Source organism: Euprymna scolopes, chromosome 22, assembly GCF_053919585.1.
Source record: "Euprymna scolopes isolate OS-2025 chromosome 22, ASM5391958v1, whole genome shotgun sequence".
NCBI lineage: Eukaryota > Metazoa > Mollusca > Cephalopoda > Sepiida > Sepiolidae > Euprymna > Euprymna scolopes.
Window position 1 is genome coordinate 80,604,604 of NC_136503.1, and position 10,000 is coordinate 80,614,603.

Consider the following 10,000-nt stretch of genomic DNA (forward strand, 5'->3'; position numbering starts at 1 on the left):
AAAATCTTATGCACCCTCCATGCAAAAAAAAGTCAAAATCTACTGTTTGTTGGCTAGTTTCAAAAAGTGTTAAAAGATGTTCAAAGAATGAAGTCTAAAAAAATCAATAAATAGAGGGTGATTACTTTCGCATGGAAAATTAGCGTAATATGAGCACCGGCAGTAAGCAATCAACAGAAAATATTAGTTGTTCTGTTTCAAATTAAAACAATCCTTTCCTGATTGACTAAGTACTGTGCTGTAAAAATACCTACATGGTTTCGAAAGCTATTATAAAAATTGCAAAACAATTTGCACTTTCTTCAGGTGTATTCACACTGAATGTTATTTGTAAAAAGTGAAAAATGTTCGTTGGTAAAGAAAAAAAAATCATTTTTCACTATTCACCAATAAGATCCAGTGTGAATACAACTTGAAGATGGTCGGAGGTTACGTCGTCCGAAACGTTGTGAAAAAAGAAAAAAAAAGCAACCAAGATGAGAATAATAGTCCAAATAATACAAAAAATAATCATCAATCCTCATCTTAAGAATATGCATTCATCATATCAATTTGTACTTTCATCTAACAATTAATGAAACAAAATGTGCCAAACAGAAAAGTGGGAATAAAGGGGGGAAATCACCTATATAGCAAATAAATGTTATAAAAAAACATGATAAGTTACTGTTTTACCTACGATGATAAATGTTTTTAGTTGAGGTATTCCTAGCATGTTTTTATTTCAGTTTTTCTGTTTCTGAAACGTTAACAAACACAAATATCACTAAAAAAAAAAAAAAACTAATTCAACGTAGTCTATTATATAAATCTCACCTGTCTGTTTAAATGTATGTATGTATGTATGTATGTATGTATGTATCTGCCTAAAACTTTCGACAGAGGCAACAGATTTTCACGAGATCGAGATCGTTTTGAAGCTCGACCCTTCAGACGACAAATATCAAAAAAATGGCTAAAAACATTAATTCCTTCACTCTCTTGACTAGCCTTAATTTGAATCTTCGCCACTTCTGGTTTGGCATGGAAGCAACGGCAAATACGTCACTTTTGTCACATTCTTTTCCTCCTTCGCAGTACGGGTTCGAATCTGCCTGCCTACTACCACTTCTTTTTTTTTTTTGCTCAACACACACCCCCAAACACCCGGGCACCAAGGATAGTATCTTCTAAAGGAAAAAAAGCAACACATTCCGTCATCTACGTAAACATAATACCGGAAAGGAAGTAACGTAACTTGCAAATCCTATGCCGAAACATGTCGTACGTTCCCGGTTTTGGACGCTATGTTGAATTTGTTAGGTTGTCTGTAGGTGCCTAGATTGATCGTATATTCTTATGGAAGCAAAGTGACTCGGTAGATAGTATTTTGATTCGTTCGGGCTACCATACCGGTCACCGTATAGTAGGTGTGTTCATGTTTAGAAGCGTACGAATGGACTCTTTTCGTATGTGTAGCGTACGCATATGGGCAAAGACTATTTTGTACGTTTTAAAGTCTTGTAAAATGGAATTAAAGCAAGGCAATTTAATAGAACTATATGGCAAAACACAGTTTATTTTCATTCTATATTTATGCGAAGTTGGCCAGTTTAGGTGTTCGTTTTTGTAACAATCTGCTATTCCTAAAACTAAATATATACAATCGTAATATGTATAGTGAGTTGGTAGGTTCAGTTTAAACTGTTATTCCAATAAACGATTAAGAATAAGGTAGCATTTATTAAATGGATTTGTAAGCGTAATGTATTATGCATAAAACAGCAATATGTTGCAAGGCAAATAATAAAACGGTTCCACACTTAGAAATTAACTAAAAAAGAAATGGAAGCGGTGAGTTTGTGTTACGCATGAGGAGAAATTTTATATTTGTTACTCTCTCAGTGGGTTTATGTATTTTAGAGAGTACGTCCTACAGTTATAAAACATGAAATCATAAAACAGGAACAAAATGTATATATTGTGGGCTAGGAACACGCTTTAGTAGTAACTGTAAGTGGTGAACGTAAAAGTTGTGCATAGGAAGTGTTTACTTATAATCCTATAACGTCGAAAGTAGCCGCGGAAAAGCGTTTCCATTTATCTATCTATCTATCTATATCTCTCTATTTCTCTCTATTTCTCTCTCTCTCTCTCTCTCTCTCTATATATATATATATATATATGTGTGTGTGTGTGTGTGTGTGTGTGTGTGTGTGTGTGTGTGTGTGTGTGTGTGTGTGTGTACTAACAGGCTTCCCAACGTTGCCCGATAGTAAAATACGCTTAAATATAGTATTTTAATTCATACAAATTTCATATTTATTACTATAGCCAATACTGTATTGATTATTATATTGCATCCAACATATAATAGTGATTTCATAAATAAAAAATATGATTTGGGTGTCATCAGCTAAAATCGAAACCAAAACATTTAGCGCTTCATCCTCAGTTGTTACCGTTTGCGCTATCATCAGATGGATAAGGAATAGTTCAAAATGAACCAAATTTAACGCATAAATGTATATTAACGCATGCGTATAAGAACATTTTAAGTCGACTTGCGGCTCCCAAGTTCCCTTTTTATTTTCAATTTTGACCTATTAGCAACTATTTTGTTTCCTTAGCAGCTATCTTTACAGACTAAAGACCAAATCGAATTTGTTCTAAAGGTCGAAACTCCTTATATATCAAATTTCAAGTCTGCCGAATTTACGGAGTTGTTTCATAGAAACTGTTCCACGGACAGACAAACAGACAATGTTATTTTTAACTATATATATATATATATATATATATATATATATATATATATATATATATATATATATATACGATGAAGTAATTTCGATTTTTTTCTTTACTTCCAGATAAAATAGCTATTTGAACCCAAGCGCTATGTACAATACTAATATGCTCACACGTTATGCGTATAATTAATGCGAGTTTTTTTTTGTTTTTTTTTTTAAAGTGTCAGTTCTTTTCAGTCGATTTCATTATTTCGTACATTAATTCTGTAATGACTGACTCTCACAAGAGTCATACGTAGAGGTAGTTGACTTAACTTTTACTCACACGCAAAAGTATTACCAGCACCATCAGCATATACCAGGTTTTATTCTTCAAACAATAATTTCATAGCTAACGCCGCCATAACATACCTCTTTGAGATAATCAAAATGTGAGTTAACATTTCAGGAAATGCTGACTTCTCAAGAGGGAAAGAAACAGAGAGAGCGAGAGGGAAAGCAAGAGAGAAAGAGAGAATTGGGTTAATTTTACACAATGTTTTGTTCATTTATTTCAAGATAATGAAAAGAGGAACTAAAACTTCACGACTAATCAACTGTTTCAATTTATGATGTGTTTCTTACGCAACAAACTTACTCTCTCTTAACATTACGACTAACTAAGTTCGTACGCTTCTCAAAAGACAACGCGCGCAGATCATGATGTTAAAATCATATGATCACTCCGGCCTTCTTGAATGACATTTACGATTTACAATAATGTTAGTATCAACTAAATTCTCGCTACAGTTAACGTTGGCTAAGCTCTTTGTTCCTTGTCAAAAAGTGCTTCGTAGCCGGGTTCGAATATCCTGACCGGCGGTAATAGTGACTCTCTACACTGATGATTCCAGAAACACTGGTGTCTGTAGATATTTAAAAATAATTATATATATATATATATATATATATATATATATATATATATATATATATATATATATATGCTACTGAATCCTTATTTCAATTTGATCAAAAAGTGTCTTAAGATGAATTTGATATTTAGAGAATCTTTCTTAATTGGTGTCTGGTTACTATCGATCAAATTTAATACCATTCTGAAATATTTGAATTTTTAAATAGGTAGTTATATCGATATTATGCCACCTAAAACCCCTTAAAATGCTCGAAATATACTGAAATTAACTTAAATATAGTCCGCATCGCGACTCCTTAAGCAAAGTAACTGTAGTCATAATGATCGGTTATTTAGTTTAAGAGTGAATCAAAAATACATAAAGATATACGCATACCTCATTCCATATAGAAATATTATTTCGAGTAAAATGAAATGCAAAACTAAAATCCTATACTCAACATGATTTTCCAAGGAATTGGCTCTGCCAATTTCAAATTCTGTCGTCGGATTTATTGTACTCATTTCTGTACCACAACCGTCATAAAAGGAATGAACCTGCACAGTTCTCAAGTTATTGATAAACTAGGATCCTGCGTTCAATTTAAGTGCATTTCTATGGAAATCGCTTCGCATAAGAAATGAAGTCGACTGAAGTAATGTGTTAAATAAAAAAAATACTGCTTCACGATCAAAAACTAACCATTGATAAGTGTTAGATGAATAGATGCCGACCCAGAAAGCAGCAATTCTTCCTTCTTTGTCAGAACCATCACCCATGGAATATGAGGAGTAAAGGAGTAAGGCGAATGCGAGGAGTAGAGGAGTAAGCGAAAGTTACAACAACGATTCGTTATAATCGTTGCCATTATTGTCTTTCGATCACAAATAAAATGAAAAGGTTGATATGCCGCAAAAACAGACAGAGCAAAGCAAACCGATGAATCATTTTGCTTTTCAGCAGTACATGACATTAATGGGTCGATACGCCGTAAAAAAATCCAGGCATAACGATCCGACTTAATGCTCAGATGATCGTTTTTAAAACACCTATTTGTGGTATTGATATTGCTGTGTACGGTGGGTGTAGCTAAATGTATAAAAAGGAGAACAAGTGTGTTCGGCATTTGCAAGTGTGTAACATGATTAGAGAAACGTGTTAGCACAAAGTGCACGTGTGTGTTTGTGTATGTGAGTGTTTGTGTATAAGTGTGTGCATGTACGTATGCAATTGTATTAGTGTATGTGTGTGCATGTGTGTGTATGTGTGTGTGCGTGCGTAAATACGATATAGTGAAGTCGAGAACACATTCCTGTAGAATAGCGACACAGACGTCTGCTCCCCGACACACGAGAACCGCTTATGAGAGTCTCCCGGGAAGCTTTTTAGCCTCTCTCTCTTTCTCTCTCTCTCTCTCTCTCTCTATCTATCTATCTCTATCTATCTTTCTCTCTCCTTCGTTCTCTCTCGCTATCTTTCTCTCTGTCTCTCTCTCTCTCCGCCATTGCAACCGCCCAAGAACATGCAGAATCCAACCAAGCACAATCCACTAAACATCACACCTCATACAGTCGACAAAAAACAGAGAATCCAACACACAACGGCACACTAACACACATAACTTACTCACAAAAAAAAAAGAAAAATAAGAAAATAGTAAAAAACAAAAACAAAAAAAAACATCAAAGAAAGAAACGTAGAGCTTTACAAAGAAACACCGAACAACCACCTCGGCCGGCAGACGCAACAAGTAATACACGTACACTTGTTTGTGGGGGCACGTTCACTATCTACTTCGACCGGTACAATAGTTACACACATCACAAACAAAAACTTGCACAGACACACAGGACAGCGAAGACAAAAAAAAAAGAACTATTGTTAAAAAAAAGAACACATTTTTATAGGCAAAAAAACGTTTGCGAGAAGGCCGTTTTTTTTTTTTTTAATTTGAAAGAGAGTCATGAAAATGTCTCAACCATTGACAACAAACTCGCTGCTCCCTCTTCGGACATGGCCGCTTCCGCCATTATTTTTATTCTTATCGTTTCCTTTATCGTTTGCCATCTTTCTAAACATGTACACTCATTCGAGCCACAACGAACCGACATTTAAAACATATCATCTTAGTTAACAAAACATAACTTATTACTTTCTTTTATTATTGTTAGTGTTTCTCTTAAAGATCTTTCAAATCACGAATTATACCATCAAAATAATCGTAAATTTCGATATAATTTTACTCTATTTTCAAATCTTGATTCTAACATCGTTGTTCTTTTCTTACCTTGTTTCTTCGTTACGTTTTTAGATTTAGTTTAAAACGGCATTTTTTTTTCATTCTTTTGGGCCGATTTCTTTCTTTTTATATTCTCAATATTATGCGTATACATTTATATGACTACTATACTTCATCATATTAGACATACATTTGCTATTATAGGTAATATTATTGGGAATATTATAGGAATAATCAGTTAAAATAATACCTTTTCGGTAATTAAAATGGTGTGATGTGTGCATGTGTAAGAACATACCGTGTTCTTCTGTGTGTTTAAATATGTGAAGCGCTCGAGAATATATATGCGTCTGTATTGCTTAGGTCTGGCCGGTTAGCGCGTCTACCCACCTCTTGTTCGTTCGCTTTTTTTTGTTGTTATTCTTACCGACTCTCTCGCTTAATGTCAGCGAATAGATATGTTGTTTAATTGGCAAATGGTAGACAAATTCGTAAAATGGAGGAACGTGCGATCTTTTCGCTAACCCCCAACCGCCACCGTGAAAGGAGGCCCGCCCTCCTCTCCTAAACACAGTTTCAGACAAACTCTGCCATAAGCGCTCTCCCCGGCACCGGTAGTTACCATACCTGTACCAAGTCGAAGTTGGTGCTGCAACTCTTTTATCACACATCTGCCAGCGTTTACGAATTCTTCCGATCTGTTTCGACTACTACTCGCCCGCTTGCCACTTCGTCCCTGCTTTGCAATCTGCTGACGTGAATCTCGTGAAATAACGTACCTCGGTCGTTCGCACATTACACACATGCACACACACACACACACACATCCATAGACGTATACACACACACCTACTCCCCCACACGTGGACAAAGATAAATGCACACAAGAATCTAGCGAGCACTCACAAACGGCATCAACCAATCGACAGGCCCATTCCACCCGCCTGCTCACTCAACGAGGGCACAACAGCTTTATGAGACAAGGGTAAGTATTGGCCAGCTCTCACCTGGTCTCCTCACCGACATACCATTTGTGGTGGCGGCGTTGGTGGTGGTAGTGGTGGCGGCGGTAATACTTTACACGTTTTCAATCATTCCAAAAGACTGAACCTCTCCTGGTACCGGCTGCTACTCTACCTTTGTTTGTATCCCTCTTGTTTCTTCAACCCGACGGTTATTCTCGGGTCTGGGTAACGTTTCTTCAAACAAGTTTTCATAAGCTTCTCTCAAATCTTAACCTTCCGTCAAATTTTGCTCATTCAACCTTCCTAACTAATCGATTTTCTTTTTATTTCAGTTTGATATTACGTGGCACAACATGACAACTTCTTGTTAATTTATTGATTTCTTCGTTTTTGTTTCATTCCGTATATCGATCATTTTCGCTGTTATTTAATGCAGAACAAAGTGAAAAGTTTTGTGCTTTAGATTCTTTTAATATCTCCAAACATTCAAGTTTATGTTGTTTACTTTGACTTGTTATACTGCAAATGTTATATGTACATTACCGGATGTTGTTTTATGTGATATCTACGGCACATTCTGCTGAACCCGTAGATGGGAGTCTGACAGGTACTACCAATGTTCTTGGTCAGAGAAGACATAGGAGAAATGACAAAAACGAGCGACTTCACATTCTTCCAAATTTTACAACTGGTCACTTACTACCGAATGCAGTTTGATGCTACACCAAGGATACATACATACATACGTGTGTATTTGAATCTTTATATATACATATATATACACATGTATGCGTGTATATATATATATATATATATATATATATATATATATATATATATATATATAGTCATCCACATACAGTACTGTTTCGCTGTTTCACAGCTCATCAGTGCGGCTAGACAAGCAACTACTTCAAGCCAGGATTGAAACCCGACCGTCTATACGACAGTCAAGGCTCCTAACTATATATATATGTGTGTGTGTGTGTGTGTGTGTGTGCGTGCAAGCTTCTATGGGTTTTATTGTTTTATTTTTATATTACAGTATCACATGTTTTAAACGTTCATCTATGACTTTTTTGACTTTACGCAATCATATTTTAATTATTTATATTGTGTTTTTTTTTCGTATCATAATGTGAGTTTAGCTTATTCGTTTATTTTGATCATTTCATTCTGTTTTATATTTTACACACACACACACACATATTATATATATATATATATATATATATATATATATATATATATATAATTAAATATTGCAAATTTACTTCTAAAACCACCTTTATCCAAACGATTATTTTTGCCCATTGATAAACACTCATTTTTTTAAAACAATTTCTAATCCAAATATAGATAAACTCTAATAATATAAACACTACTTATTAGTCCACGTTTCGTGTGAATATGAAAGTATTTATATAAATATTAACTCTTTGAAAAAGATGAGAACGTCTTCCATTTCTATACAAATACCAACATTTAACGTACGTTCCGTATTGGCAGTTATCGAATTCAGTGAAATCGCATGCTGGAATAAAACACTATCGCATTGAAACTTCTTTACATAATTAAGAACATATTATCGAAGAGAAGAAGAGTCTACATTCGTTTTGTTTACGATAAATGTTTTGTACTAAATAATATCAATAGACGCGTGCGCGTTGGCGAGTTCCGGTCGCGGAATCTTTAACAACACTATCAATAATAGATAAACCGCAATATTATGTTAAATAAACAAATATTTGTTTATTGTGTTCAAATTTAACTTATAAACGTATTTCATGCGCATTATATATATATATATATATATATATATATATATATATATATATATATATATATATATTATGCTTAGACGATTAAATATGATGCGCTTTTTCGGTGTTCTTCACCCTAATCACCCAATCAGACTTCTTTCTTTTTTTATATCAATCGACAAATGTGTCATTGTAAACACGATTGTTAAAAGTGCAAAAACTGAAATCTCGTGGAAATTAAACGTCATAAACGAAGTTGAATGACATCAGCAGATTCAGATTATATTCACATTTTTTTTTTTTTTGTTGCCTCATCATTAGGAGACTTGTTCCGTTTTATATCATTCTTTCTTAATGAACTTTTTTAAATAATGTGTTTCTGTCTAATTGTGATTATTTATTGATGTAGTTGTCTATTGATAGAATTTATAATTGATTAATTATGTAACAATGTCGTTATCAAGGAACTTGTTTCCTAAGAGAGCTATTTGTTAATGCAGTGTCTTAAGTATTAAGAATGTTGTTCTGTTTATATTTAAATTCTTTAACGAAATTGGAAATTACCGCAGTGATTTATACTTATAGTTGTTTCATCAAACAGTTTATCAATCAAATAATTATTAAAATAATTTATTAACCAAATAATTCATTAATCAAATAGTGTATAAATCAAATAGTGTATTAACCAAATAGTTTATTAATCTAATTGTGCATCAGAGTGATTGTTTATTACTGAATATGTTTACCTATATAAATTTCTATTAATAAAACTGCCTATTAATTAAACATTTTTTAATAAAAAATTTTATTAATGGAATTGCCTATTAATCGAATTGTATATTAATGGGATTCTTAATTATTAAATATTTATAGGATGTATGTTTATTACGTTCTTTATTTAAAAAATATTTATTAATTAAAGTGTTTATTGATGGGGTTTGAATTACAAAAACTGTTTTATCAATATAATTATTTATTTATAAGTTTTTAATTATGAAATTATTAATAAGATTATTCATTATTGAAGTTATTTATATACAGTTGTTTATTTATTTAATTCTTATAGATGCCTGTGTGTGATTAATTTATATATGACTGTGTGCGATTACACGTGTCTTTACATATAGATATACAAAAGTATGTGTATCAGTATATTCTTTTATAAGCACAATTAAAGGTCTATACATATCTATTGTATATATATGCAAGAATATGTAATGTATTGACTGTATTGCTGTAGTTTCCTAGATGTTAATCCAATGAAACACCGGCGTTTATAAAATAGTGCTCAATAACAATAAAATTTTCTCTATTTCTACAAACACTATTGGCTACATATGTGCATACATGTTTCAGGTTTTATTTTTTTTTTTTCGAAATTGAGCGTCGTCGAACCACTAGTCTC

At 33.2% G+C, this 10,000-nt stretch overlaps 1 protein-coding gene across 11 annotated transcripts in view; it reads left to right on the plus strand.

Moving 5' to 3' along the window:
* LOC145243494 (uncharacterized) overlaps positions 1 to 10,000 on the plus strand; it is a 318,659-nt gene that overhangs the window by 189,932 nt on the left and 118,727 nt on the right. For 2 of the 11 annotated variants that reach the window (XM_080106446.1, XM_080106448.1), the window contains exon 1: positions 6,369 to 6,852. The exons of 5 other annotated variants lie outside the window; for them this stretch is intronic. The gene's annotated coding sequence lies outside the window, so the exon portion shown is untranslated. Of the gene's footprint in view, positions 1 to 6,368; positions 6,853 to 6,874; positions 7,058 to 10,000 lie in introns of those variants that run through there. 4 more of the 11 variants (XM_080106442.1, XM_080106444.1, XM_080106441.1 and 1 more) reach the window with 4 other exon arrangements.